At 48.8% G+C, this 27,533-nt stretch overlaps 1 long non-coding RNA gene across 2 annotated transcripts in view; it reads left to right on the forward strand.

The window, feature by feature from the left end:
- The first annotated feature begins 318 nt into the window (after positions 1 to 318).
- Positions 319 to 27,533, forward strand: part of LOC131839521 (uncharacterized) — a 35,374-nt gene continuing 8,159 nt past the window's right edge. Inside the window, exons 1-4 of one of the 2 annotated variants that reach the window (XR_009356968.1) lie at positions 319 to 416; positions 12,420 to 12,496; positions 21,905 to 22,004; positions 25,391 to 25,503. This is a non-coding gene — a long non-coding RNA (uncharacterized LOC131839521). Of the gene's footprint in view, positions 417 to 12,419; positions 12,497 to 21,904; positions 22,005 to 25,390; positions 25,504 to 27,533 lie in introns of those variants that run through there. The other variant, XR_009356969.1, reaches the window with a different exon arrangement.

A 27,533-nucleotide genomic window follows, 5' to 3' on the forward strand; every position in this document is an offset into this window, starting at 1 on the left:
CGCAGGGAGAGGGAGAGAGGGGCGGACTGGGAGGGCAAAGCAGGCCCCGGGAGCCCCAAGCAGCAGTCTGTGGGGCTCCATCCCGGGGCCCTGATATCGTCACCCGAGCCAAAGGCAGAGGCATAACCGACTGAGAAACCCAGGCGCCCCACAAATGCTGTTTGAGACCGCCATTCCCATTACACAGACCAAGAACCCAAGGCACAGAGAAGCGACCGAGGTCGCACAGATCTGCGTGCAAGCGCTGCCTGCTTCCACCGCAGCGTCCTGCCGGTTCTGTCCCTGTGCCTTTTACTGTCCCCCCCTTCCCCCAGGCCCCAAATAACGAGGGGGAGGAGGAGAAAGGAGGGGAAGGCTCCTCTCAAGTCTGTGGTTAAAAGGAATGAATGTCTCAACCGCCCAGCCCCCAGCCGAAGGTGGGTCGCAGCCCCCACCTTCTACTTCGCCGGGTCTCCGCGCAGCCCCTCACCCCCGCCCTGGCCCCTGCCCCCCTCCCCCTCGCTGGGCCGGGCTCGCGGCTCTGAAACGCCGGCGGCTCGGGCCGTGGGCTCCCCCCGCCCACCCGCACTCCCTCCTGCCCGCTCTGCGGTGCCGTCGGGCCCCCGCGGTCACACCTGCCTCCCGAGCGTGACCGGGCCCGAGCCCGGGCCCCGGCGCCATTGCTGGAGGCGGCGCGTACAGGGGACTCTCCCGCAACCCGGTCGGGACGCGTTTGTTTTTCCACCATCCAGCCCGGTCTCCGCTCTCCGAGGGCGTCCGCCCGCCCAGGGTTCCGGCCGGAGGCGCAGGGAGGGCGCGCTCGAAAAGGGAACTCGATCGGGCAAACAAAACCCCAGCGGTTTCCTCTCCCCCCGCCCCGGAGACACAAAGGGTCCACGCGGGGAGGCGGGGGCACAGGTCGCACGGCGGGGCGCGGGGAGGCGGCGCTCCAGCCCCGGGCTCGTCCCCCGCCCCCACAGCCCCCGGCCCGGCCGCCGGCGCCCCGGGGCTTCCGCGGAGGAGCGGCGGCGGGCGGCGGGCGGCCACACCCGGCCCCGGGGGCCGACGGTCCGGGGCGCGGGGACGCTCGCCGGCAGACCCGGGACAGGGATCCCCGGGCCCTCGGGCGCTTCTCGCTGGAACCTCTGAGAGAGCTGAAGCTCGAGCCCCCCGCGGACCACCCGCCCAGCCCCGGCCCCGGCCCCGGCCCCGGCCCCGGCCCCGGCCCCAGCCCCAGCCCCAGCCCTCTGCCGGGACCGGAACCCCGAGCCGCCACCACTCCCCTCGCCGTCGGGGGTCGCAGCGCCGCGCAAACCCGGGCCGCGGTCACGTGCCCTCGGAGGGCGGGGCGGGGCGGGGGAGGAGGCGCCCGGGGTCCCCGCGCGGCACGTGCAGGGCCTCGGCGGGGGCGGAGCTCCGGCCCGGCCGCTGCGTCCTCAGCTCGCCCGGCACAAAGGTGTCCCGGGCGCCGGCCGGGTGCGGGAGCCGCGCCGCGATCGGAACCCCCGGACCCGCGGAGGGTGCCCGGGTGGCGCTTGGCAGCAGCCGGCAGCTACCGCGCCGCCCTCGCGGAACTCCCTGTTGGGGATCTGCGGAATAGGTCTGACCTTAGGAGCCCGACCAAGAGTTCTTGTCAGTAAAGGCAGGACAGAAGAGTTGGTCCCCTTGAGTTTTCTACTTGATTTTTGTTTTTTGTTTTTTAAATGGGGAACTTTTAACACAGACGAAAGTCGTGACGGTAGAATGAGCCCCAGCTGCTGATCACCCAGATACAAGCACCGACTCGTGACAGTCTGGCTCTGTCTGTCCCCGGCTCCGTCCCCACTGCCCACAGCCCCTCCCCGTCACCGTGGAACCGATCCGTAGCGTCAGGTCGTGTGCAGTTGTGCCCCTCACCCCCTGGCAGTACCAGTGGGTTTTTGGGAAAAGCCTGGTTTGTTTAGAAAACTTTTTTTTAAAAAACTGAGTAAATTAAAACATTAAGGAGGGGAGGTAAAGACGCTGATTGGAGCTGAGATGGAGATAAACGCAAGTAGTGGGTGGGAGGCGTGGAAAGACAAAAGCCCTGGCGGTGGTTTCTGGGACATTAGGTTGCCCAGGCAAGAGCTGGAGCGGAGGAGCCAGCGCGCTGATGAGAAGATGGGGGATGCAGGGCACTCACTGAAGGTCAAAGTGACCAGATTTGCTGATGGATTGAACAGGGAGCTTGAAGGAACGAGGCTTGAAGAACGGGAAACTAGGCGGCTGGCGGTGCTTTTATTAACTGCAGTGGAGACCAGATATGCAGTGGGGACCAGATATTATGGGAGAGTGAGGGAAATCAAAATCAGGCTCTGCCATGTTACTTACCTCTGAGCTGCCTCTTAGGTACCCAAATGGGCATGGCAGCATGGAGGTGGCTTGAGAATTCTGAGATCAGAGCCGGACTAGAGATACAAATCTGGGAGTTGAGAGCCAGTAGTGTATTCAGAATCCTAGGACTGGACTTGGTGTGGACCGAGTCCAGGAAGGTTGGAGGGTAAACCGGGACGTGTGCTGTCTCAGGAGTCAGGGGAAGAAAGTGTTCCCTGCAGGAGGGAGGGATCAACAGTGTGAAATGCCACTGAGAGGTCAAGGAAGGGGAGGACAAGAAATTGACCATCGGATTTAGTAACATGGACGCCCTTGGTGACCTTGGCAAGAACAGTTTCAAAGGAGTGACAACTGAAAGCCAACACAGAGACTTGAGAGAAAGGAGGGCGAGAGAGTGATAAGTTAATCTTTGAAGAAATTTTGATGTGGAAAAAAGCTAGAGTTGGAGGTGGAAGAAGGCATGGGGACAAGGAACATTTCAAAACAAAACAGGGGCCCCTGGGTGGCTCAGTCGGTTTCAGAGTCTGCCTCTTGATTTCAGGTGGAGTCTTCATTTCAGGCTTGTGAGTTCAGTCCTACCTTGGACCCCGGGCTGGGTGTGGAACCTGCTTAAAACAAACAAATCAACCCCTAAACAAGCTTTTGATACAGAAAATGTAAAGCTTACACAAAAGTAGAAAGAATAATGTGATGAACTCATTCCCATCATCTAGCTTCGGTGATTATCAGCATACCACCAATTTGTTTCAGCCATGCCTGCCTACTTATTTTATTTTAAATATTTTATTTATTTATTTGACAGAGAGAGATCGCAAGTAAGCAGAGAGGCAGGCAGAGAGGAGGAAGCAGGCTCCCTGCCGAGCAGAGAGCCCGATGTGGGGCTCGATCCCAGGACCCCGAGATCATGACCTGAGCCAAAGGCAGAGGCTTAACCCACTGAGCCACCCAGGCACCCCTGCCTACTAATTTTAAAGCAAATCTCAGGACACATTCTAGTTCACTCTTAGACTTCTGCATATATCTCTGATAGATAAGGATTCAATCTTTTAGTAGATTTTAGTTGTTTTTCTAAGATGGTGTTTTTTAAACATAACCACAGTGTAATTATCACACCTAAAAATAATTAGCAATAATTCCTTAATATCTTCTATTATGTGGTCACAGGTGTTCACATTTTCTTCACTATCCCATACATGATCTCTTTTTAAACTTGGTTGGTTAGGGCGCCTGGGTGGCTCAGTGGATTAAGCCGCTGCCTTCGGCTCAGGTCATGATCTCAGGATCCTGGGATCGAGTCCCGCATCGGGCTCTCTGCTCAGCAGGGAGCCTGTTTCCCTCTATCTCCCTCTCTGCCTGCCTCTCCATCTGCTTGTGATCTCTCTCTGTCAAATAAATAAATGAAATCTTTAAAAAAAAAAAAAAAAAAAAAAAAAAAACTTGGTTGGTTACAATCAGGATCCAAATAGGTCCATGTATTGCATTGGTCTGGTATGTCTCTTTAGACTTTATTGATCTATAACATTCCCTTTCCTCACCCTTACCCCTCCTCCTTTAAAGTTTTTTTTTTTTTTTAAGATTTTATTTATTTATTTGACAGACAGATCAGAGAGTAGACAGAGATCAGAGAATAGGCAGGGAGGCTGGCAGAGAGAGAAAGCAGGTCTCTGCTGAGCAGAGAGCCCGATGGGGGCTTGATCCCAGGACCCTGGGATCATGACCTGAGCTGGAGGCAGAGGCTTTAACCCACTGAGCCACCCAGGCACCCTTAAAGTTTTTTTTTTTTAAAGAAACCAAATCACAGGTACGTGGGTGGCTCAGTTGATTAAGTGTCTGCCCAGGGCTCAGGTCATGATCTCAGACTCCTGGAATGGAGCCCCATGTACAACTCCCTGCTCAGAGGGGAATCTGCTTCTCCTTCTGCCTCTGCCCTTCCTCTCTGCTCATGCCTGCAACCACTCTGTCTCTCTCTCAAATAAATAAAATGTTTTAAAAAAGAAGAAAGAAAGAAACCAAATCATTTGTCTTTTAGAAGTTCCCATATTCTGGGTTTTGCTGATGACACAATGGTGTCATGAACTTCCCACGGTGTCACATAAGGTCTGGTTGTCTCTGTGTGACTGCTCCGCTATCTTCAGCCAGATCCTTCAAGTATAAAGGTCCCCGCTCGCCTTTCACCCATCACCCCCTCAGCATTGCAGCCCCAGTCAGTGGTGAAGAGAAATCCTCATGAGGGGCAGGACTTGGAGACTATTTCATTGTTTACATGGTCTGAGCTTCGAAGTAACTGGAAATTGGACTCCTGTGCAGCATAGGCCTGGAAGATGGGTGACAGGAGATCTGGGGAAGGGCTTCTGGGAATGGACTCCTCAGCATGGGCTCTGTGTGGGCGTTTCTGGGTCCCATGAGCATGTGAATGCTCTCCGAAGGCCGTCTGCCGCAGACCTGGCTCTCAGGAATCAGGAGGACAAATGACACATTCTGTGGATGTCAGTCAGCCTCTCTCCCTGGCCACGCTGGTGCTTCTCCAATGGGTCTGCGTGGCAGTGATCGGGGACATGAACCAAACAAATAGCAAGGACGTCCCCTCCTCAAACTGACCTGGCTAGTGCATTCCCTGAGTGTTTCTCCTCCCAACAGCAGAGACCAACCCTGATGTCCTCCGCCCCCCTGCCCCCGTACAAAGGACCAACCAGCCACCTGTTGGACTCCTCAGAAGGAGATAGCAGTTTGCCCTCACTGGAAGAAATATGCATTCGGGATAAGGTGTACCCTCCCTGCCTGCAGTGTTTCTGCCAGCGCCACCGTCCATGGACTTTTGGAATGCCTTAGGCACTCTCGTGGTGTTCCACACAACAATACCTTTGATCAAGGGGATCATTTCCTAGCAGCAGAATTGCAGCTGTGAGCATGTGTGCATAGAATGCACTAATTTTTTCTAAAGATTTTATTTATTTATTTGAGAGAGAGAGAGGGTGAGTTGGGGGGAGAGTGGAAGGGAGAGGGACAAGCAGACTCCCCACAAGCACAGAGCCTGACGAGGGGCTCGATCCTATGACCCTGAGATCATGACCTGAGCCAATATCAAGAGGCAGATGCTTAACCAACTGAGCCAATCAGGTACCCCCAGAATTCACTAATATGACTGTGTACCCCATCACACAGAACCAGCTGGCCTGATAGAATGGCAGAATGGCCCTACTGATGCCTGTTGTGGCATCAGTCGAAAACTCCCTGAGAGGATGGTGTCTGTCTTACACGATGCTTTAGACCTGTGATCTAGGCACGGTGCCGTTCAAAATTCTGGAACAGGAGTGGCTGTGCACAGCACTACATCTGCTTCTCATTCCTCCTCCCACAACTTTCAGCTGGATGGGAGGTCTTAGCTCCCAAGGGAGGAGAGCGAACATCAGGGGAAGTGGCTAGGGCTCCGCTGAATTAGAGTCTGGACATTTCGCATTTCTCAGTTGGTGAACAAAGAGCTTACTCTGCTAGCCCGGATGACTCACCTCAGTTGCCAAACCAAACTGTTGGTTATAGCGCGGGCAGCAAAGCGACGTCCCGAACCTAGAGGATCCCACGTGGCACCTCTTATTACTTGCTTGTTCAGGATTAAAAATTAATGGGATATCAAAGTAACCTTGATAAACCAGAACCCCTGAGAACTCAGAGCTTTTAAAAATGAAGTTTGGATGGGGCGCCTGGGTGGCTCAGTGGGTTAAAGTCTCTGCCTTTGGCTCAGGTCATGATCTCAGGTTCCTGGGATCGAGTCCCGCATCGGGCTCTCTGCTCAGAGGGAAGCCTGTTTCCTCCTCTCTGCCTGCCTCTCTGCCTACTTGTGATCTCTGTCTGTCAAATACATAAATAAAATCTTAAAAAAAAAAAAATGAAGTTTGGAGGGCACCTGGGTGGGTCAGTGGGTTAAAGCCTCTGCCTTTGGCTTGGGTCATGATCTCAGGGTCCTGGGATAGAGGTGCGCATTGGGCTCTCTGGTCAGTGGGGAGCCTGCTTCCTCCTTCTTTCTCTCTGCCTGCTTCTCTGCTTACTTGTGATCTCTGTCTGTCAAATAAATAAATAAAATCTTTAAAAAAAAAAAAAAATACTCCCACCACCACTTTGTGAACAGCTACAGACCTGCTACGGAAGACTGGGGCACTTCCCAGCACAGCTGTGTCCTTTAGAGATCATCCTAGCGTTCTATCAGACCAGCAGCTCAAAATGTGAGATGTGGTATGTGCTAGGATCAGTGTCAAAGTGATGGAGATTCTTTAGGACTATATTGTGATAGAAAGCAGGAGAGCTAACGTAGCCCTGGGGTAACACAGGGAATGTGGCCTGCTGTTCATCACAGATGAATACAATTTGCTTTTCAGTCACCATTGAAAACTGTGCGTTTGCCAGATTAATAGCTGCATACCGAGTACCAGAGGCTGTGTTGTTGTATTACAGTAAAAACGCTGCGTCTGGCACAGCAGCTGTGATTAGAGCTACCGTTTGGTCAAGTTATGGTAGTTCACTTTCATGATCCATCTGGCTTTTGCAAGGGCTAGTCCCGTGAATTAAACATGATCCTAATCTTTTCCATTCCACCCAGGCTGTAGGAATGCTTCTGATGTGCTGTGTTGACCAAAGGAAGGACTCAGACAGTTTCAGGGACCTCTACCTGGTCTTTCCAAACACAGGGGTTAAGGAATAAATGGGTGGATTCTGCTGGCCGATAAGTAGATCCATTCTGATCGCTCCAAGATTTGGGAAATGGCTAGAGGACCATTAACTCCATTTACTGCCAGCTTTCCAATGCCCCAGGGCGGCGATGGCACTTGGGTCTCCTGGGATCGACATCAACTCAAAACTGTATCTAAGAGTCCTCGAAAAAGCTGGGCATTCCTCTGTTCATTTATTCTGATAAGTGACTAAAAGTCTTTTTGGAGAAGTTGGGGAGCCTCTGGTGTATATACTTGTTGCGACCCTACAGGGTCCTTCCTAGAGGAACCCTGACCTGCTCTTCCTTTGATGGGTTCCGCTGTAAGAACCAGTTCCCGTCCACCCAATAGGTGAGAAATGTAGATTTTCCAACCTCATAGCTGACCTCAGTCATCTGCCAAAGCCATCCATCACCACAGATCTCTGTGCTAAAGGCCATCTGATTGCCTGCCATTCGCATTTTCTTCCCTATGGTGGTCATTGTGTCTGTCTTGCCTCTGATGACGAAATGCTACCCCCGGCCTCTGCTAGTCAGACTCCTATCATCCATACTGACATTGAGGAGCCCAGGACCTTTGTAGGCCCAGGCCCACAGCACGGCTACTGCTGTTCTTCTGCAGTGCTGACCTCTGACTCTGAGCTGCTTCAGTGAAGACAGTATCTTCCAGAGACGGTAGTCAGCCTGCCGATTCTTGGGTTTTGCATAATAAATCCATTTTTAAAAACGATTATTTATTTATTTGACAGAGACACAGCGAGAGAGGGAACACAAGCAGGGGGAGTTGAAGAGGGAGAAGCAGGCTTCCCGAGAAACAGGAAGCCTGATACGGGGCTCGATCCCAGGACGCTGGGATCATGACCTGAGCCGAAGGCAGACACTTAATAACTGAGCCACCCAGGTGCCCCACATAATAAATCCATTCTAGCATACCTCCCTCAGCTTTTTGAGGCTTCTCTCCACTCTGCCCAGGCAAGTCCAACATTTCTACCCAATTTACTGTAGGATGTCTTTGTTCCAAGCTTTGAGGGGCTGTTCTGGAGACTGTTAGAACTGGAGTTCCAGGAATCCTTGCCAGAATACTAAATCCTGAATCGCGAGAGTGTTTCCCAGATCAGTAAAGTCTCCCCTTCCAGCGTTATAACCCACCCCTCCCTGATCCATTGCTCTCCAGACACGTTCCCAGGCATGGCCTTGTTCCTTCTGGAACAGATTAGCGATGTCCTGAAGCTCTTTTGTATGACTTGACCCTGGTTTTTGGTCCGGAAACCTTGAGGGCGGGAAAGGGCAGATCTCAAAGAGGGCAGGTATCCTTATACAAGACAATTGCCTCTAGTGAGGCCTTTAGGAGGTCTCCAGGTAATGGAGGCTGTGTTCCTCTCACGAAAGAGAGGGGCCCGGTGCTGCTGTCCTACATGGTGAATCTGGGTATTTAGGATTCTCCACTGAATCTGCTCCATTGTCACATCCCGTTCTTAGAGCTCCACTCCCTCCCTCCCCAGTCCCTAGCAGAGAGACTTGCAGGAGCTGTGAATTTTATAAGTAAAACCTGGGGTCTGATTTCAGCATTGTCTGTTCTCTGGCTGCAGGAGATGAGGGTCTCTTTAGACACTATCATTGAGGATTTCTGGTTTTCTTTTTCTTTCTTTCTTTCTTTTTTTTTTTTTTTTTTTGGTGGGCAGCAAAGCAAGTTTCATGGAGCCATAGCAAAGTTGTAGTACAAAGCTCTCAAGGAGGAAGGGGCCCCAAGGGGGTTGCCCAGATTTCTGGTTTTCATATCGTGCTTTGAGTTGCTAGCAGACTGAGTTGAGCCCATTATTTTCTTCCTTCTGGGCTTTAATGGCCGTTAAGACAGTCAACCAGCTTCATAATCCTTATAATGACCATTGCCCTCTTGTTTTTCAAGTTATTGATTTGTCTTGGGCTCTGGCGAATCTTCTCCCTGTATCCCATTCTAACCTACCCGAAGTTAAGAGTCCTGCTAACGCGCTGGTACGGCACCCTTGGGGCGCTCTCATCCCACGTAACATCAATAACACTGTCCTCGACCACACCTGGCAGACACGTGATCCGGTTCCAAAATCCCATTGGAGAGCTTACTTCCTGGAACCACATCTGGTAACCTCTTATTTTAGATCCCATCAAATGTAGACCCTTAAGCAGGGGTTTGAAGGCAGACAGTTTATTTTGTGAAAATGATCCCAGGAGGTCCCAGGGGAGGGTAGCATACAGGGTGTGGTTGATATACGGGTACAGGAACGTGCCATTACCCCTGTGAGCAACCAGGACCCCGTCTCAGGCTCCCTTTAGGAGGTGTGCAGGGCTTTCCTCTGGACTGTTTCTCTCTAGGAGTGAGGAAGCCCGGCATTTGCCCAGTGACGCCCACCTCCCACCATCTGAGGGCTGCTCTTAGGACTGTTCACTTCCTGGCATTTACATAGTGTCCGCGATCAGGCTAGACATGTTCCCTGTGATCAGAGAAGGTGCTTCAGGCCGAGAGTCTTGGGTGCTTGCCCTGGGAAACCTTGGGGTGCTCAGGAACGACGAGTGCTTCAAGGACCTGATCAGGTTCTGCCAGTGCTGAAGTCTAGGTCCCAGGCCCCGGAGGGCCCCTCCCCTGGCTTGTCACACAGCCCACAGGCCCTGCATGATCTGGCCTTGCCTACCCCACCGTCCTCATTTTGTGGGCTCTCCTTTTCACTCGTGCTGATCTGTTTCTCTGTTCATGAATCCCTTTATTTGTTTCTAGGCAGGAAAACGGAAACCAAACTGGTTATTTTGACCCGGAGAAACTAATGTAGGAGATGAGCTAAACAGCTATTGGAAGACTGGAAAGGCAGGAGAGGAACACTGAGACCGAGAAAGGAGACAAGGCCAGGCGGTGCTGTGTGACGACCTTGAGGGAACAAGGGAGAAAGTATTTGGGGAACCACCCAGACAGCATCTTGGCCGTGCATGGCCTACGAACGGTTCCTGTTTTCCCTTCTTGTTTCCGTTCTATCTTCGACTTTATTCTACAAGCATTTTACTGACCAGGGCTGTCCAGTCCCTGTGCCTAGAGTAGGCCATGCAGGGATGCATGCCTGACCTGTGTCTCAAAAGAACCATCTGATCTTGCCCTGAACAAGGCTTGAACCTTGTGGATATGGATTTTGGGAATCTTGGTTTACCCTCTGCTCTGTTGACATTGAACTTTGCTGTGAGCTCAGACGAGCCATGCGGTACCATACCTCAGGGCCTTTGCCTGTGACACCCGTGATGTCCCTGTGCCCTGGAACATGGCTTCTCCTGTTCCTTCTTCCTGTCATACCAAACTCCCACTCCTCCTCGAGACCTAACTGAACTATCCCTCTTTCTTTCCCTATGCAGGACTGTGGCTTCATCTGTGGAATTTACATATGCGCACACACATTTATTAGACCTTGTATTACAACTTTTTTTTTTTTAATCTGTTTTTCTCCTGGGGTGCCTGGGTGGCAGTGGGTTAAGCCTTGGCCTTCAGCTCAGGTCATGGTCTCAGGGTCCTGGGATCGAGCCCTGCGTCAGGCTCTCTGCTCAGCAGGGAGTCTGCTTCCCTCTCTCTCTCTCTCTGCCTGCCTCTCTGCCTGCTATGATCTCTCTTTCTCTGTCAAATAAATAAATAAAATCTTTAAAAAAAAATGTTTTTCTCCTGCCCAGAGTATGACCTCCTTTGGGGCCTCATTCATCCCTGTGTCTTCATTCATTCATGCAATGCATCTTTTTTGAGTCCCTGACTATCCTAGGCGTGGGAGCAGCTCCGTCAATGTCTGCTGGAGGGATGAATGAACTGGTGTGTGGTTGCTATCCCGATGGGTGCTATGTTGCTAGGTGACAGCCTTTAGTGATGATTAGCGAGAAGGGGGAGAATCTCCGCTGTTGAGTGAGGTGAGAGTAGACACATCTTCCTGCTGGATCAGGGAGACTTCGTGGTCCACGGAAGGGCCACACTTGGCCCTGCCAGTGTGGCAGGGGTGAGGCGGGGCTTCTGACCGTGGGTGGGGAGAGAAGGGACAGGGGGAGGCTTTCCAGGATACGCACGTCGTCTGAAAAATTCCTATGAGGCTATCTTTCCTTCCTCCTTCACATAGGGAATCACTGCAGTAAAAGTTTTCTTTTTTCTTTCTTTCTTTGGGAGAGAGCGAGCGAGCATGAGAGGGGAGAAGGTCAGACTCCCCATGGAGCTGGGAGCCCGATGGGGGACTTGATCCCTGGAGTCCAGGAGCATGACCTGAGCCGAAGGCAGTTGCTTAACCAACTGAGCCACCCAGGCGCCCAGCATTAAAAGTTTTCTTAATGAGAGTGAAGAGGAAACTGAATGGGACGGCTGATGTGCAAGCATCCGCACAGATGACAGCAGGAGCCCATCAGGACCGTGTGAGTGACAGAAGTGGGCTGGGAGACCGTGGCTGTGTCTGGAGCGGCGGCTGCTCGGCACAAAGGATGTGTCAGGTCCACGCTGCAAGATCTTTGACATTTTCAGGAGAGGCCACCAGGCCAGCTTGTACTGTGACGTCTCCTGATTTTTCAGTATCAAAAAAAATCAAGATTTTACAAAGCCAGGGGCGCCTGGGTGGTCGTCTGGCCTAATCTGGATCTTTCCTACAAGACCCAACCCGGAGAGCACCGTCCTGGGGAGCATTTCCGTCATATCACTCGCTCGGGAGTCTCTCCGCTTGGCAGCTCCTGCAGCATGCCCGCCGGGTTCAGTGCCTCCCTAGCTCTGTTCTTTCCCCCATGACCTCCGTCCACAGCCACTCCCCCTCTAGTCTGGGAGCACTCTGAGGGTAGTAAGAGTGCTGTGTGTGTCTCTGCATTTGGCACATGAAAGAACAAGACATGTGCGTAAGTGAAGCATCTGGGGGAACACAGGCCTTAGGTAAGTGAAAGACAGCGTGTGAATTTGGTAGACAAGTGGGTAGGGTACCGAAGGCTGAGCTAGGACCTTAGTCAGAGCTGAATTTAGTAGAAAGAAGCATCCCTAACCATGAGTTGGGAGGCCTGGAGGAAGGTAATGAGCTCACCATCCCTCAAGGTATCTGAACAGAGATGAGCTGATGAGCATCCAGAAGATGCTGGAAAGAGGGGAGCTTTACTGGGTGACAGGTTGCGCTGGATGGTTACCTGTTCCCTCCGCTTCCGTCATATCACTGATTTGTGTTCCGTAGAGCGAGATTGAACAAACCGCTAACCCAGGCCATAGAGGCATTCAGGTGGTTGGGAGCTGGGCCTGTGCCTCCAGGCAGACCTGATTTTGAATCTGGGCTCTACCACTTTGCTGCGCCAAAGTGGGCAAGATGCTCACCCTCTCTGAGCACAAGTGACTTAGTGTCTATGGCCCTGGAATGCTTTCTTCACTTCTTCCCCGCAGGGCTCTGACCCACGCAGCAGAGACAAAGGCCACCTCCGAAATGGACAGCAGGCACTCGGTGACAGCTAGCAGTGAAGGTAAAGGTTGCTCCTGGTTAAAGCCATTCTTCAGACGCCCTGGGAAGGTGGGGTGTTGTCCTGCCCCACAGTGAGTCCAATACCACCAGGGTCTTTTCCTGTTTTGTAAAAGAAAACCACTGGGAAGCACCAGAAGAAGCTGTTAGCTTACCTCTGAAGGCTAATGTTTTTGGAAAAACCCCCGTCCTTAGGCATTAGAATCACTTCCAGTAGGGAGATGCCCACACTCCAAGGGGCATATGGGATCCGAGTAGATCAGAGAACCTGACGATTTGGGTCTTCTCTCTCCACACTCCGGGCCAGAGAGTCACTGAGATGGAGGGTGGGTAGGATCACCTCCGTTATTTAAATCATTATTTCTCACTCGGTCTCCCTTCTCTGCATCTGCCAAGCCCATATACCAGAATCCTCATCTGTTACTTTACTCTTATGAACCTGGGCAAACCAGAACATAACCCAGGGCTTTGGTTAGTTGTGCTGAGAACTTGACTTAGGCCTGGACCTCGGTCCAGCCTTCCTCCTCTCCCTGCCTGCAATGAAGACAGCTGGGTCCCCAGTGCATCCCAGCAGGGATAAGTAGGCAAGCTGCAGGGGCGCCTGCGTGGCTCAGTGGGTTAAAGCCTCTGCCTTCAGCTCAGGTCATGATCCCGGGGTCCTGGGATCAAGCCCCGCATCGGGCTCTCTGCTCTCCAGGGAAGCCTGCTTCCTCCTCTCTCTCTCTCTCTCTCTCTCTCTGCCTGCCTCTCTGCCTACTTGGGGTCTCTGTCTGTCAAATAAATAAATAAAATCTTAAAAAAATAAAATAAAAAGTAGGCAAGCTGCAAGAGAGTGAGACCAGCCACCTCCCACGCTACTCACCCATCACAGGCAGAATAGAAAGGGAATGGGCACCTGCCAGTCATTTTAAAGTGATACCAACTACCATGAAGTGATTGTCGAGCGCTCACCCTCACCCCTCTACCCATCAGGGAGAGCAAGCAAGGGAGAGAAGGAAAGGCTAGAATTGTCCGTTGTGGGCATTTGCATGGAAGCACCCTCTTTATGGTGGCTTAAAACACTTCTGGCCACACACACTTGCTAGGAGACCACCCACGTGGTCTCCTATTATTATTCCAATAATATTATTATTATTCCAATAATAATGCAGTCCCTAGCACGTGGTGAGCCTTCAAAACAGTTAATTTCAGGGACATCGGCCAGGCTCAGTCGGGGGAGCCTATGACTCTTAATCTTGGGGTTGTGAGTTCAGGCCCCGTGTTAGGTATAGAGATTACTGAAAAATAATAAAATCTTGTAAAAATGTTAATTGTAGGGCACCTGGGTGGCTCAGGTGGTTAAGTGTCCAACTCTTGATTTCAGCTCAGGTCATGATCTCAGGGTCGTGAGATCGATCCTCACACTGGGCTCTACGCTGCCCCTCTCCCCCCTCAAAAAAATAATAAAAATGTTAATTGTAGCAAATAACAGTAGCCAACAATGAAAATAATAAATACACAGAATAAAAATATTAACAGTATAAAAATAGTATGATACGGGCGCCTGGGTGGCTCAGTGGGTTAAGCCGCTGCCTTCGGCTCAGGTCATGATCTCAGGGTCCTGGGATCGAGTCCCGCATCGGGCTCTCTGCTCAGCAGGGAGCCTGCTTCCTCCTCTCTCTCTCTGCCTGCCTCTCTGCCTACTTGTAATCTCTCTCTGTCAAATAAATAAGTAAAATCTTTTAAAAAAAATAGTATGATATAAAGAGTTACCAAAGTCGGACTTCACTCCAGGTGTTGGGTGCTATTAGAATCTGCTGAAACTACAATACTCCTATGATTCTACTGATGTGCATGTATTGAGTTCTTACTGTATATGTATGATTATGTCCCTGATGTTCATTTTATAGATAAGAAAAATGAAGCTTAGAGAAAGTTAAATAAGCAGCCAGACATACTGCTAGTGAATTTACAAACCCATGTCACCTGGCTTGAGAACCATTCACTTGAGTATTAGGCTCGACTTAGTCACTGATGTTGGGTCATTTCACTTATCCAAATAATGGTTGGTAACTGATCATTCCAATAATTGGTAACTCTGGAACCCAGCCAGAAGAGGTATATCTAGCTTTAACTTTTTTTTTTTTTAAGATTGTATTTATTTATTTGACAGAGAGAGAGAGACAGTGAGAGAGGGAATACAAGCAGGGGAAGTGGGAGAGGGAGAAGCAGGCTTCCTGCAGAGCGGGGAGCCCGCTGCAGGGTTCCATCCCAGGATCCTGGGATAATGGCCTGAGCCAAAGGCAGACGCTTAATGACTGAGCTGCCCAGGGGCCCCTAGCTAGCTTCATCTTGAATTGGAATCAGGAACTGATGCAGAAACTGGGTGATAATGCATTGATCCAGGCGATAGCAATGCCCAGGACAGGTATTGGCTGCAGGCACAGCCAGATGGCACAGGGTAGACGCGGCTTTCCCATTTCTTGTCTCTGCTTGTCCCTCTTTCTCTTTGCATGTTTGTTTCATTCCCTTTGGCCACAGCCAGACCATCTCTACCTGGTGGGAAAGGCAGATCACAACCTAAAAGAAGAACCCTGTCCCTCCTAGTGTCCCTACAGCAAGGTGGGCTACACGCCCATTTGACCGGTCACTCTGGACAGGAGATGGAGCGCCACTATTGTCCAAACCTGGACTATGGGCTCAGCCCCGCAGTTAGGTGGTGGTCAAGGCCCTGTGGGCGGGCATCCCACCTTGGGATGTGCTGGGTCAGTTTGGCAGTGGAAAGAGAGGTGTTAGGAAAACAAAAGCAGGCCTCCACTATAGGGAGGTCTACAACTAACAGAATATTTCAACACAGTGCGGTAGGTACTGGGTGCTGTGGGTTTGGACCGTAGGGAGCTGTCATTTCTCGCTGGGGTTGAAAGAAGCCTGTCTGGCTGGTGTGGCCTGGCACCTAGGGCAAGGCGGCTGAACAGCATCTAGGGCCGCTCCCTGCTCCCTGGGGGCCCACCTCCCCCGGAGTCCCCAGCTGCCCTAGCTCAGCACAGTGCCAAAGGCAATGGATGGGACATCAGCAAGCAAGCCGTGGAGAGCAGCTGGGGTTAAAGATCACTCCTGGGCTCATGGCTGAACCTCTCCTTGGACATACCGCGCCCCTCCTTCTAATTCCGACTCTTCCCGCTGGCCGTTTCTGCATTTGCAGGGAGGAAGACAAAAGAGAAAGAACTGGATGTAGACAGGGAAGCATGACCCTTGACAGACACAGAGTGGTCACTTCCCTTTGGATTTTTTTGAGGGGGAGGGGACTTCATGGTCAGAGTTCACAAAATGCCAAACACAACCTCAGACTCCTGCCACTTAAGCCAGCCTAGGTGGGTCGGTGTCAGGAGACCAAACTGCTGCATGGTTGCCTTGGCAACCAAATTTGTTAGTGATAAAACCTCAGAGCCACAGCGGAGGGAAAGCTACAATCTACAACACTTTCACAAATTTATCTAGTCAAGCAAAATCCCGAGTGAGGAGGGGCTCTCTGGGAAGGAGCTAGGTGATTCCCTTTGATAAGAGGACCTGGGGGTGCTGAGAGCATCCATTCACCAATGCAGCAAAGAAATAACCCCTGTGGGGTGCCTGGGTGGCTCAGTGGGTTAAGCCTACTCTTAGGATCCTGAGATCGAGGCTTGGGATTGGGCACTCTGCTCAGCAGGGAGACTGCTTCCTCCTCTCTCTCTGCCAGCCTCTCTGCCTACTTATGATCTCTCTCTCTCTGTGTCAAATAAATAAATAAAATCTTTAAAAAAAGAAAGAAAGAAAGAAAGAAAGAAAGAAAGAAAGAAAGAAAGAAAGAAAGAAAGAAAGAAAAGAAAGACCCTTATGACCGCACGAGCTCCCGCCTAGAGTGGCAGAGCCCTTCAGTCTGGAGCACTGGGGATGCCAGGGTTTTGTCGGTTCTGGGCTGACCACTTCCCGGGGTACAGGCAAGACTTGGGGCCTTTCTGCACTAGAATCAAGTGCTATGCCCTCGTGGGCTTGCTGGGTCACAATGACCAGAACGATCTCTACCCTTTGGGTGTTTGTTCCCTGTTTTTTTCATCAGACCTCTGCTGTCTTCTCTTTCATGCTCTGGGACTCTCCATCCCTCCCACAGCTCGCCTCACCTGTCCACTTTTTAAATAAAAAAGAGCTCTGTAGGGCTGCCCAGGTGGCTCAGTCAGTGAAGAGTCTGCTTCAGCTCAGGTCGTGATCTCAGGATCCTGGGAGCGAGCCCCACATCGGGCTCCTTGCTCAGTGGGGAGTCTGCTTCTCCCTCTTTCTCTGCCCTTCCCGCCTGCTTGTGCTCTCTCTCTCTCTTAAATAAGTAAATAAATAATCTTTTTAAAAAATGCTCTGTAACATGGGAATGGGGAATCACTTATAATCACAACTGTTTGATTCAATGATTTTTTTGTGCAGTGCTGGATAACATTGTCCCTATAATTTTTTTTATCTGTCCAGGAAGCAGATGAACATTAACCTCCACTATGGGAAGCCTCTTTCCCATCTGTCCCTGCCCACATCTAACGTCAATTCTGCTCTGTGTCATTGCAAGGGAAAAAGATCCTGCCTGGGCTGAATTCTAACATTGGCTGTGTGTAGGTCACGGCCATCAACTAATGTGCTGCCATGTGGTTTGGGATAAGCCCACCATACGTGTGGACCCCAGAAATTCTTCCCCAAATGTTCTGGCCCCTAATTCAGATTATTATGGCAGCTGTGGTTTCTTTCCCTAAAAATTATTTTTTTTATGTCTTGGTTTTCATTGTAAAGCTAATATTATATTGCAAAATTTGGTAACAGAGCTGTAAACTTTTCTGTATTTCCTTAAGAGACTTTCTTTCCCTTTAATTGGTATATATTTTTTTAAGATTTATTTATTTATTTGAGAGAGAGAGAGAGTGTGTCCATGCTCGTGGGGGGAGGAGTCACAGAGGGAAAGGGAGAGAGAATCCCAGGAGGAATCCTGGCTGAATGAGGAGCCCAGCAGGGGGCTTGATCTCATGATCCTGAGATCATGACTGTGGCAAAATCAAGAGTCGAATGCTTAAACCCATGGCACCACCCAGGTGCGGGGTATTTCATTTTTTTAAATATGATTGCAATCATATCATATATGTAATTTTATACTTTTTTTTGCACTTGACATTTCATAAAAGCATTTTACTTAGAAAAATAAAAGAAAGTAAGCCTTTTTGCAAAACAAGCTTTTACATACATAAACACATGTAATGGTGACCACTTCGGGTTCACAACCACACTTATATTTTTTTATTTGTATTTTTATTTTTTTAAGATTTTATTTATTTATTTGAGAGAGAATGAGAAAGAGAGAGAGAGCATGAGATGGAGGAGGGTCAGAGGGAGAAGCAGACTCCCCGCTGAGTAGGGAGCCGGATTCAGGACTCTATCCTGGGACTCTAGGATCATGATTGTGACCTGAGCTGAAGGCAGTCGCTTAACCAACTGAACCACCCAGGCACCCTTATTTTTATTTTTTAAAGACTTTATTTATTTACTTATTTATTTAATTGACACAGAGAGACACAGCGAGAAAGGGAACACAAGCAGGGGGAGAGGGAGGGGGAAAAGCAGGCTTCCCGCCAAGCAGGCAGGCAGCCCCATGCGGGGCTCAATCCCACGGTCCTGGGATCATGGCCTGTGTAGAAGGCAGACACTTAACCAAATGAGCCACCCAGGCACCCCTCAATGTAATAATTTAATTTTTAACATAGATGTGAAGGGTTTACTAAACAGAAATTATAAGGCAATGGAAGCAACCAAAAGTTAACAATTAGAGAATGGCTAATTACATAATAGTACATACACTATCTTGACAGCACACAGAGGAGCTATTACAAATGAGAATCATAGGGACAATGTTGCAACATGAAAAACCACCACTGCTACATGATATGGAAAAAGCAGAACTAGAAATTTCATGTACCCCTACAATGTTTGCTACAATGCTGCAATGCTTGGCACCCAAAAACTATTCAATAAATGGTTGATAGTATTAATTTTTGTCATAATGTTAAAAAAAAAAAAAAAACTAAATGTATGCCTATGGAGAAGAGCATCAAGGGACCACATCAAAAATAATTGATTTTGGTGCTGAAGGGGTGGGATTTTGTTCGTATTCTCTTCCTTTTTTTTTTTTTTAACAAATTATATTTTCTAAAGAAAAATTTGATAGTGCAAAGCCAAGAACCCCATACAAAATGGAATAAAAAAATGGACAGAGGGGGCGCCTGGGGGTCTTAGTGGGTTAAAGCCTCTGCCTTCTGCTCAGGTCATGTTCCCAGGGTCCTGGGATCGAGGCCCGCATCAGGCTCTCTGCTCAGTGGGGAGCCTGCTTCCTCCTCTCTGTCTCTGCCTGCCTCTCTGTCTACTTGTGATCTCTGTCTGTCAAATAAATAAAAATAAAATTTAAAAAAAATGGACAGAGAATAGACAAGTGCTTCTCATAATGAAAAAAATAAATGAATCAAACAAATGGAGAAATGTTCAGTCTCCCTCATAATGAGAGAAACGTACATCATAATTAGCCTGACACATCCTTCTACATCTGTCAGATTGGCAAAGTCCAAAGAGTTTGATAACGCCACTGTGTTACAAGAAGGTAGGGAAACAGGTGCTCTGATACCTTGCTTGTGAAACTGTAAGATGGTACAAGTCGCAGTTAGCAATCTGGCACTATGTATTAAAACTTAAAATGGACATGTCCTTGATGCACTAATTGTCCTTCTAGGAATCGGTCCTATGACCTACTTACATGTATGCAAAATAATATGAAAAAGTCTCTATATTGCAGCATTGATATAATATCAAATTCTTGGAAACAATCCAGATGTCTCCTAAAAGGAGATGTGTTTAAATAGTTCACGTGAGAGGTACCTGGCTGACTCAGTTGGTAGAATGCATGATTCTTTTTTTTTTTTTAAAGATTTTATTTATTTATTTGGCAGAGAGAAATCACAAGTAAGCAGAGAGGCAGGCAGAGAGAGGAGGAAGCAGGCTCCCCAAGGAGCAGAGAGCCCGATACGGGGCTCGATCCCAGGACCCTGGGATCACGACCTGAGCCGAAGGCAGAGGCTTTAACCCACTGAGCCACCCAGGCGCCCCTAGAATGCATGATTCTTAATCTCAGGGTTGTGAATTCGAGCCCCAGGTTGATTGTAGAGATTACTTAAAAATAAATAAGTAGGGGCGCCTGGGTGGCTCAGTGGGTTAAGCCTCTGCCTTCAGCTCAGGTCATGGTCTCAGGGTCCTGGGATCAAGTCCCGCATCAGGCTCTCTGCTCAGCAGGGAGCCTGCTTTCCCCCTTTCTCTCTGCCTGCCTCTCTGCCTACTTGTTATCTCTCCCTCTCTGTCAAATAAATAAATAAAATCTTTAATAAATAAATAGTTCAAAAGAAGGAGTCTTCTGTAGGCTTTTAAAAAGGGGCTAAGTATATTACCGTGAACAGGATTCAATATATTGTGTTAGTAAGTAGCTGGAGCGAGGTGTAGAACAGTGTATCCAGGATGTTTCCCTTTGTGTAAATAAGAAAGGAGAGTGTCTGTTACACACTGACTATCCCCACAAAGATGCACAGAAGTTTCCGCAGTGGCACCTGGTGTGGGGGGTGGGATAGGGTATGCTAAGAACCACTGAGAAGGAGGCTTTGCATTTAAACCTTTATTATACCTCTTGGATTTGGAGCTTTGTACACATAATGAAACACTAACTAAATAAAATAATATTGTTTTTTTTTTTAACCTAAAAAGATGCGAGAATGTTATCACTATTTTAGAGCTCAATAAAATCATAGCCCTTTGGGGGCACCTGAATGGCTTAGTTGGTTGAGCCTCCAGCTCTTAGTTTTGGCTCAGGTCATGATCTTGGGGTTCTGGGATCCCCGCCAGTCAGGCTCTGCACTTGGCAGGGAGTCTGCTTAAGGATTCTCTCTCCCTGGGTGCCTGGGTGGCTCAGTGGGTTAAGCCACTGCCTTCGGCTCAGGTCATGATCTCAGGGTACTGGGATTGAGTCCCGCATCGGGCTCTCTGCTCAGCAGGGAGTCTGCTTCCTCCTCTCTCTCTCTCTGCCTGCCTCTGCCTACTTGTGATCTCTCTCTGTCAAATAAATAAATAAAATCTTAAAATAAAGAAAAGGATTCTCTCTCCCTTTCCCTCTGCCTCTTGCTCTGCTTGCTTTTCTTATGTCTCTCTCCCTCACTCGCTTTCTCAAATAAATAAATAAATCTTTTTTTTTTTAAGTTTATTTATTTATTTATTTATCTGAGAGAGAGAGGTCACAAGTAGGCAGAGAGGCAGGCAGAGAGAGAGAGGGAGAAGCAGGCTTCCCGCCGAGCAGAGAGCCTGATGCGGGCTTCTATCCCAAGACCATGACCTGAGCTGAAGGCAGAGGCTTTAACCCATTGAGCCACCCAGGTGCTCCAATAAATAAATACTTAAAAAAAAAAAAAAAAAAAAAAAAAAAAGAACCTCATAGCTTGGGGCACCTGGGTGGCTCAGTAGGTTGAGCCTCTGCCTTCGGCTCGGGGTTCCAGTCGAAGACAGAGGGGAGCTTGCTTCCCCCTCTCTCTCTGCCTGCTTCTCTGCCTACTTATGATCTATCTCTCTGTCAAGTAAACAAAATCTTAAAAAAACAAAACAAAACAAAACAAAAACAAAAACTCATAGCTCTACAAGGTTTCTTAATTCAGACTTGCAGCGGACACCTGGATCCCTGCGATGGAAGTGGGAGGGTCTTTTTTTTTTTTTTTAAAGATTGTATTTATTTATTTGACAGACAGAGATCACAGGTAAGCAGAGAGGCAGGCAGAGAGAGGAAGGGAAGCAGGCTCCCTGCTGAGCAGAGAGCCGGATGCGGATGCGGGGCTTGATTCCAGGACCCTGGGATCACGACCTGAGCCGAGGGCAGAGGCTTTAACCCACTGAGCCACCCAGGCGCCCCGGAAGTGGAAGAGTCTTGAGGTCTCAGTTCTGCCTCTGCCTCAATGTGCACAGTGATCGGTTTCTTTGTGAGCCTTCCTTTCTCATCAGTGGAGTTGGATTAGGTAATCCTTAGAGTGACTTTTGCCCTGTGAGTACCTTTGAAAATATTTTATAGTTTACAGAAAAGAAGATACCATGCTCAAACATTTGCTAAAGTGAACGTTTTATTGAAGTAAAGTGCACGAACTTAAAGTGTACAGCTTGACAAACGAACAGGCACCTGAGACACCCAGCACCTGGTGGATGGTAGGACGTCACTAGGACCCCTGCAGACCCCTCCCGGGCCACCACCATGCTCCAAGGCCACCATTATCCGGACCCCATAGGTTAAGTTAGTCTGGCCAAGGACAGTTCCAAGCAAATCATTCCGGCACCCTACAACTGTTTGCACTTTTCTTCCCAGTCTTTTCAAGATGTAAATCCCCGCGAAGTTTGCCAGAATCTAGTCGACACCCCCGTGTGCTTTCATCCACTGCCGATTCTTTGCCATTTCAAACCTCATGGTAAGTGACCATTAATACTGTTTTTTCCTTTCTGCCGCCCTTCATGATGTTAAAGGAAAAATGCCATTTCAGATGTTTCTAGACAAATCACACGCAAGCAAAGTAAACACGTGGGTGAACTGCCTGGAATTCACTCTCATCAGATAAGGGAAAAATCCAGGCTGTCTTCTGGTGTCTGCACTCACATAGCCTGGGGCGTGTGTCCTGCTCCCTGGGCTGTGGCTCCCCGGCCCTGCATTCGCTGGGTGGAACCTGGGGGTTAGCTGGCTTCCGGGACGCTCCAGCTTTTGCGGAGAGGGGAGAGGCAAGAGGACCCGGAGCCCCAGGCCAGAGAGGGGGCCTGCCCTCCCTGCTGCCCCCACAGCGAGTGTGAATGAGTGACTTTCAAGTCAGATTCCCCAGTTTCCAACTTGGCTGCCGTGATGTAACTTCTCCCTGTTCGTCCACCTCGCTTCTGTTGCAGTGTCTAAGGCCAGTGGATATTTTTAAAAAGTTTGCCTCCGAGGACACAAAGCTGCAACCCTGGGCTTGAATGGAATGGATGGGATCTGGGGACTAGGGGGCGTGCTTCCGAGCCCCTGCCTGCTCCCCCACCCCACCCCCACTGCCAGGAGCTGGTGTCATTAGTGATTTATGGCCAGCGGGGCCCAGCTGTTGGGGTGGCCAGGGCAGCTGCTCAAGGTTAAGCGGGACTTCTGTGCGGGATACCAGTCCTGGGATGGCCCAGTGCAGTTGTTCCCTCTCGGGGTCAAGGGGGTGATCATGTTGCCAGGCTGGAAGCCAGGACAAGCTGAGGGAAGGCTGCAGGCTCCCCGCCCCCAACCACACTCACCCCCCTACAGCTGAGGCCCAAAGCTCTGCTCTCAGTCTGAACCCTCCTGGTGGCCCGTTTGATTCCGGGCTGGCTGACCTGAACGGATGTTTAGGCGCCTGGCCCAGCCCTGTGGGAACCTGGTTTGTGGGAGCTGCTCCCCATTGTCACCGAACATGGGCATACATCAGGGCAAGGGCTGAGAGCCAGAGGGGACATCCAGCTCTTCCTAGAGCCCCGACTGTGCCCAGGCCCCATGCCACACGCTTCACTTGCATGTTCTGATCTAACTCGCAACAAGCCGATTGATTTTACTAATATTTTACTAATGCTTCCCTCCGGAAAACCAAGGTTCAGAGAGGTTAAGGAAACTGACCAAGCTCACACAGCTGGCTGTCTCTCTCTGGGGCTTGAACTTCTCTCTCTTTTTTAAAATGAGAATTTATTGCTATTATTCAGCATTTTAGTTATTGTTTTGTGTGTGTGTGTGTGTGTGTTTTTATGTAAACTCAGTGCTCCACATGGGACTTGAACTCGTGACCCTGAGATTGAGACTTGAGTGCTCTCTAGACTGAGCCCACCACCGTCAGGCAGTTTGCACAGGCTAGTATTCAGTCTCCTCCTCCACCTAAGGCCATCCGGGCTCTCCACACTTGGGAGTGGAGGAGGCAGGCTCAGTGTCTTTCCTAATGTCACTTGGGCAATGAGCAGCAGAGCTGAGACTGTCCCGGGTGTGCGGGATACCAAACTCCATGCTTGTTTTCCCACTATTTCAACCTAACTACACCTCCCCCCTGCTTCGGGGAGGCTTCCTAAGAGCCCACCGTTGACTTTTCGGCTAAAGGTGCAGGCAGACTCCTGCCCATTCTGCTGCCTTTGACAAACTTGATCTCCCTTTTCCAGAACACTCTCCTCTCTTGGTCTGAGCTGGTCCATACTACATGGGTTTCTTTTACGCCATTGGCTGTTCCTACTTAGCCTCATTTCCTGAAGCCCCCTCCTTTCCCTTCCTCCGAGGAGCAAGAGGTTCAGGACTCCATCCTGAATTTTCTCATCCCTTACACATCTTTCCAGTGAAAGATCAGCCCCCCCCGACCCGCAGCTCCATAACTTACGACTTACTTCTCTTCATTCCTTTTAATGCCACATTGGGTTTATCCACTTATCTATATTTATTTTAGGGGGGGTGGTGAGGATCGGAGGGAGATAGAGAAATCTTAACCAGGCTCCACGCCCAGCACAGAGCCCAATAAGGGGCTCAATCTCATGACCTGGTGATCATGACTTGAGCGGAAAGTAAGAGTGGGATGCTTAACCCACCGAGCCCCCCCAGACACCCCTATCCATTCATCTGTTGATGGACATTCGTGTTGTTTCTACTTTTTAGCTATTATGAACAATGCTGCTAAGAATATTCATGTATAGGGGCGCCTGGGTGGCTCAGTGGGTTAAGCCTCTGCCCTTCAGCTCAGGTCACGATTCCAGGGTCCTGGGATCGAGCCCTGCATTGGGCTCTCTGCTCAGTGGGGAGTCTTCTTCCCCCTCTCTCTTTGCCTACTTGTGATCTCTCTGTCAAATAAATAAATAAATAAGTCTTTTTTTAAAAAAAGAATATTCATGTGTAAATTTTTGTGAGGACTGACATTTTCATTTCTCTTGAATATATACCTAGAAGTGGAATTCCTGGGTCATGTGGCAAGTCCATGGTATGTGTGTGTGTGTGTGTATATATATATATATATATATATTTTTTTTTTTAATTCAGGGAGTATGTTTTATTTTATTTTATTTTTTTCAAGTTATCTCTATACCCAATGTGGGGCTTGAACTCGCAACCCTGAGATCAAGAGTGACACATTCTACCGACAGCCAACCAGGTGCCCCAGCAACTCTTATGTTTAACTTCTGGAAGAACCACCCAACTGTTTTACACAGTGCTGCACCATTTTACATTCCTACCATTAGTCTGTGAAGGTTGCAATTCGTCCACATACTACCAACACTTGTTTGTCTGATTATAGCCATCCTAGCCATCCTGGTGGGTGTGAAGTGGTATCTCATTGTGTTGTTGTTGTTGTTGTTTTTTTTAAGATTTTATTTATTTATTTGAGAGAATGAGAGAGAGAGAGCATGAGAGGAGAGAGGTAAGCAGGAGAAGCAGACTCCCTGCTGAGTGGGGAGCCTGATGTGGGACTTGATCCCAGGACTCCAGGATCATGACCTGAGCCAAAGGCAGTGCTTAACCAACTGAGCCATCTAGGCGTCCCTTGTTTTGTTTTGTTTTTAAGATTTTCATTGTGGTTTTGATTGGCATTTCCCTAATGTTGAGAATGCTTGTGCTCATTGTCGATTTGTACATCTTCCTTTTTTTTTGCTGTCTTCAGCTCAGGTCATGATCCCAGCGTCCTGGGATCGAGTCCCACATCGGGCTCCTTGCTCGGCGGGGAGCCTGCTTCTCCCTCTGCCTCTGCCTGCCATTCTGTCTGCCTGTGCTCGCTCACTCTCCCTCTCTCTGATAAGTAAATAAAATCTTAAAAAATTAAAAAAATAATAATAAAGATTTTTTACTTTTTAGTAATCTCTACACCCAGTGTGGGGCTTGAACTCACAACCCTGAGATCAAGAGTTGCACACGCACTGACGGAGCCAGCCAGGTGCCATTGTACGTCTTCTTTAGAGAAATATCTACTCAAATCCTTTGTTCATCTTAAAATTAAATTATTTGGCTTATTATTGAGTTATAAATGTTCTTTATATATTCTGGACACAAGAGATGCAATTTTTTTTTCCCATTTGGTGGGATATCTTTTCACTTTCTTGATGGTGTCCTTTAGAACATAAGTTTTACAGTTTTTATGAAGTCCACTTTATTTCCTTGTCTTTGATTCTTTTGCTCTTAATGTCATATCTAAGAAACTGTTTCCTAACCTGAGGTCATGAAGATGTCCTCCTATATTTTCTTCTGAGAGTTCTTTTTTAGTTTTAGCCCTTACATTTAGGTTTGTGACCCATTCTGAGTTAATTGCTCTATACAGTATGAGGTAAGGGTCAGACTTCAATATTTTGCATGTGCATCTCCAGTTGTCCTAGCCCAGTTGTCCTAGAACCATTTCCTTTTTTTTTTTTAAGATTTTATTTATTTATTTGATAGAGACAGAAAGAGCACAAGCAGGGGGAGGGGCAGCAGGAGAGGGAGAACCAGATACCCACTGAGCAGGGACTCCAACATAGGGCATGATTTGGGGACTCCAGGCTCCTGACCTGAGCCAAAGACAGACGCTTAACCAACTGAGCCACCCAGGTGCCCTGGATTATTTTCTTAATTTCATTTTTGGAATGTTCCTTGCTGGCATATGGAAATACAACTGATTTTCTTTTTTCTTTTTTTTTTTTTTTAAAGATTTTATTTATTTATTTGAGAGAGAGACAGTGAGAGAGAACATGAGTGAGGAGAAGGTCAGAGGGAGAACAGACTTCCCATGGAGCTGGGAGCCTGATGTGGCACTCGATCCTGGGACTCCAGGATCATGACCTGAGATGAATGCAGTCGTCCAACCAACTGAGCCACCCAGGCGCCCAATACAACTGATTTTCATATATTGATCTGGTATCCTACAACCTTGTGAAACTCATTTATTAGTTCTAATAGTTTTTTCATGGGTTCCTTAGGATTTTCTATATATGAGATCGTCTCATATGTAAAAAGAGAATAGTTTTTACTTATTTCATTCTAATCTGGGTACCTTTTATTTCTTTTTCTTGCCTGATTACCCTAGCTAGAACCTCCAAAACAATGTTACAGAGAAGTAGTGAGGGGTGCCCGGGTGGCTCAGCGGGCTAAGCCTCTGCCCTTGGCTCAGGTCAGGATATCAAGGTCCTGGGTTGGGCTCTGTGCTCAGCAGGGAGCCTGCTTCCCCCCTCTCTCTCTGCCTGCCTCTCTGCCTACCTGTGATCTCTCTCTCTCTCTCTCTCCCTCTCTGTGTCAAATAAATGAATCAAATCTTCAAAAAAAAAAAAAAAAAGAAAGAAAGAGAGAGAGAGAGAAGTGGTGACAGTGGACATCTTTGTCTTATTCTTAATCTTAGGGGAACATCATTCAGTCTTTCAAGATTGAGTTTGATGTCAGCTAGGGGTTTTTCATAGATTCCCTTATTCAGGTTGTGGAAGTTCCCTTCTATTCTTAGTTTGTTGACTATTTTTGTCATGAAATGGGTGTTGGCTTTTATCAAATGGTTTTTTCTGAATCTACTGAGATGATCATATGTGGGGTTTTTTTGCCTTTTATTCTATTAATGTGCTCTATTATGTTAATGGATTTTGAATATGTGTTAAGGTCCCTAAGACCACCTTCAGGATCGATGACTCACAAGAAGGACTCATAGGACTCAGCAAATAGTCATACTCACAACTAAGTTTTATTATAGTGAAAGGATACAGAGCAAAATCAGCAAAGGGAAGCAGCACATGGGGCAAAGTCCAGAGGAAATCAGCCACAAGCTTCCAGAGTACTCTCCTAATAGAGTCAACGTAGGAAACGCCTAGTTCCTCCAACAAGTCATGACAGAGTGAGTGAAATGTTGTCTGCCAGGGAAGTTCATTCGATAATTTCATTGGCCAAGATTTTTAATAGGGGCTGGTCATGTAGGCACCCTCTGCTTAGCATGTGCCAAAATTCTGGCTCTGGAAGGAAAGCAGGTATTTAACATGTACCACACTGT

This window comes from Mustela lutreola, chromosome 8 (assembly GCF_030435805.1).
Source record: "Mustela lutreola isolate mMusLut2 chromosome 8, mMusLut2.pri, whole genome shotgun sequence".
NCBI lineage: Eukaryota > Metazoa > Chordata > Mammalia > Carnivora > Mustelidae > Mustela > Mustela lutreola.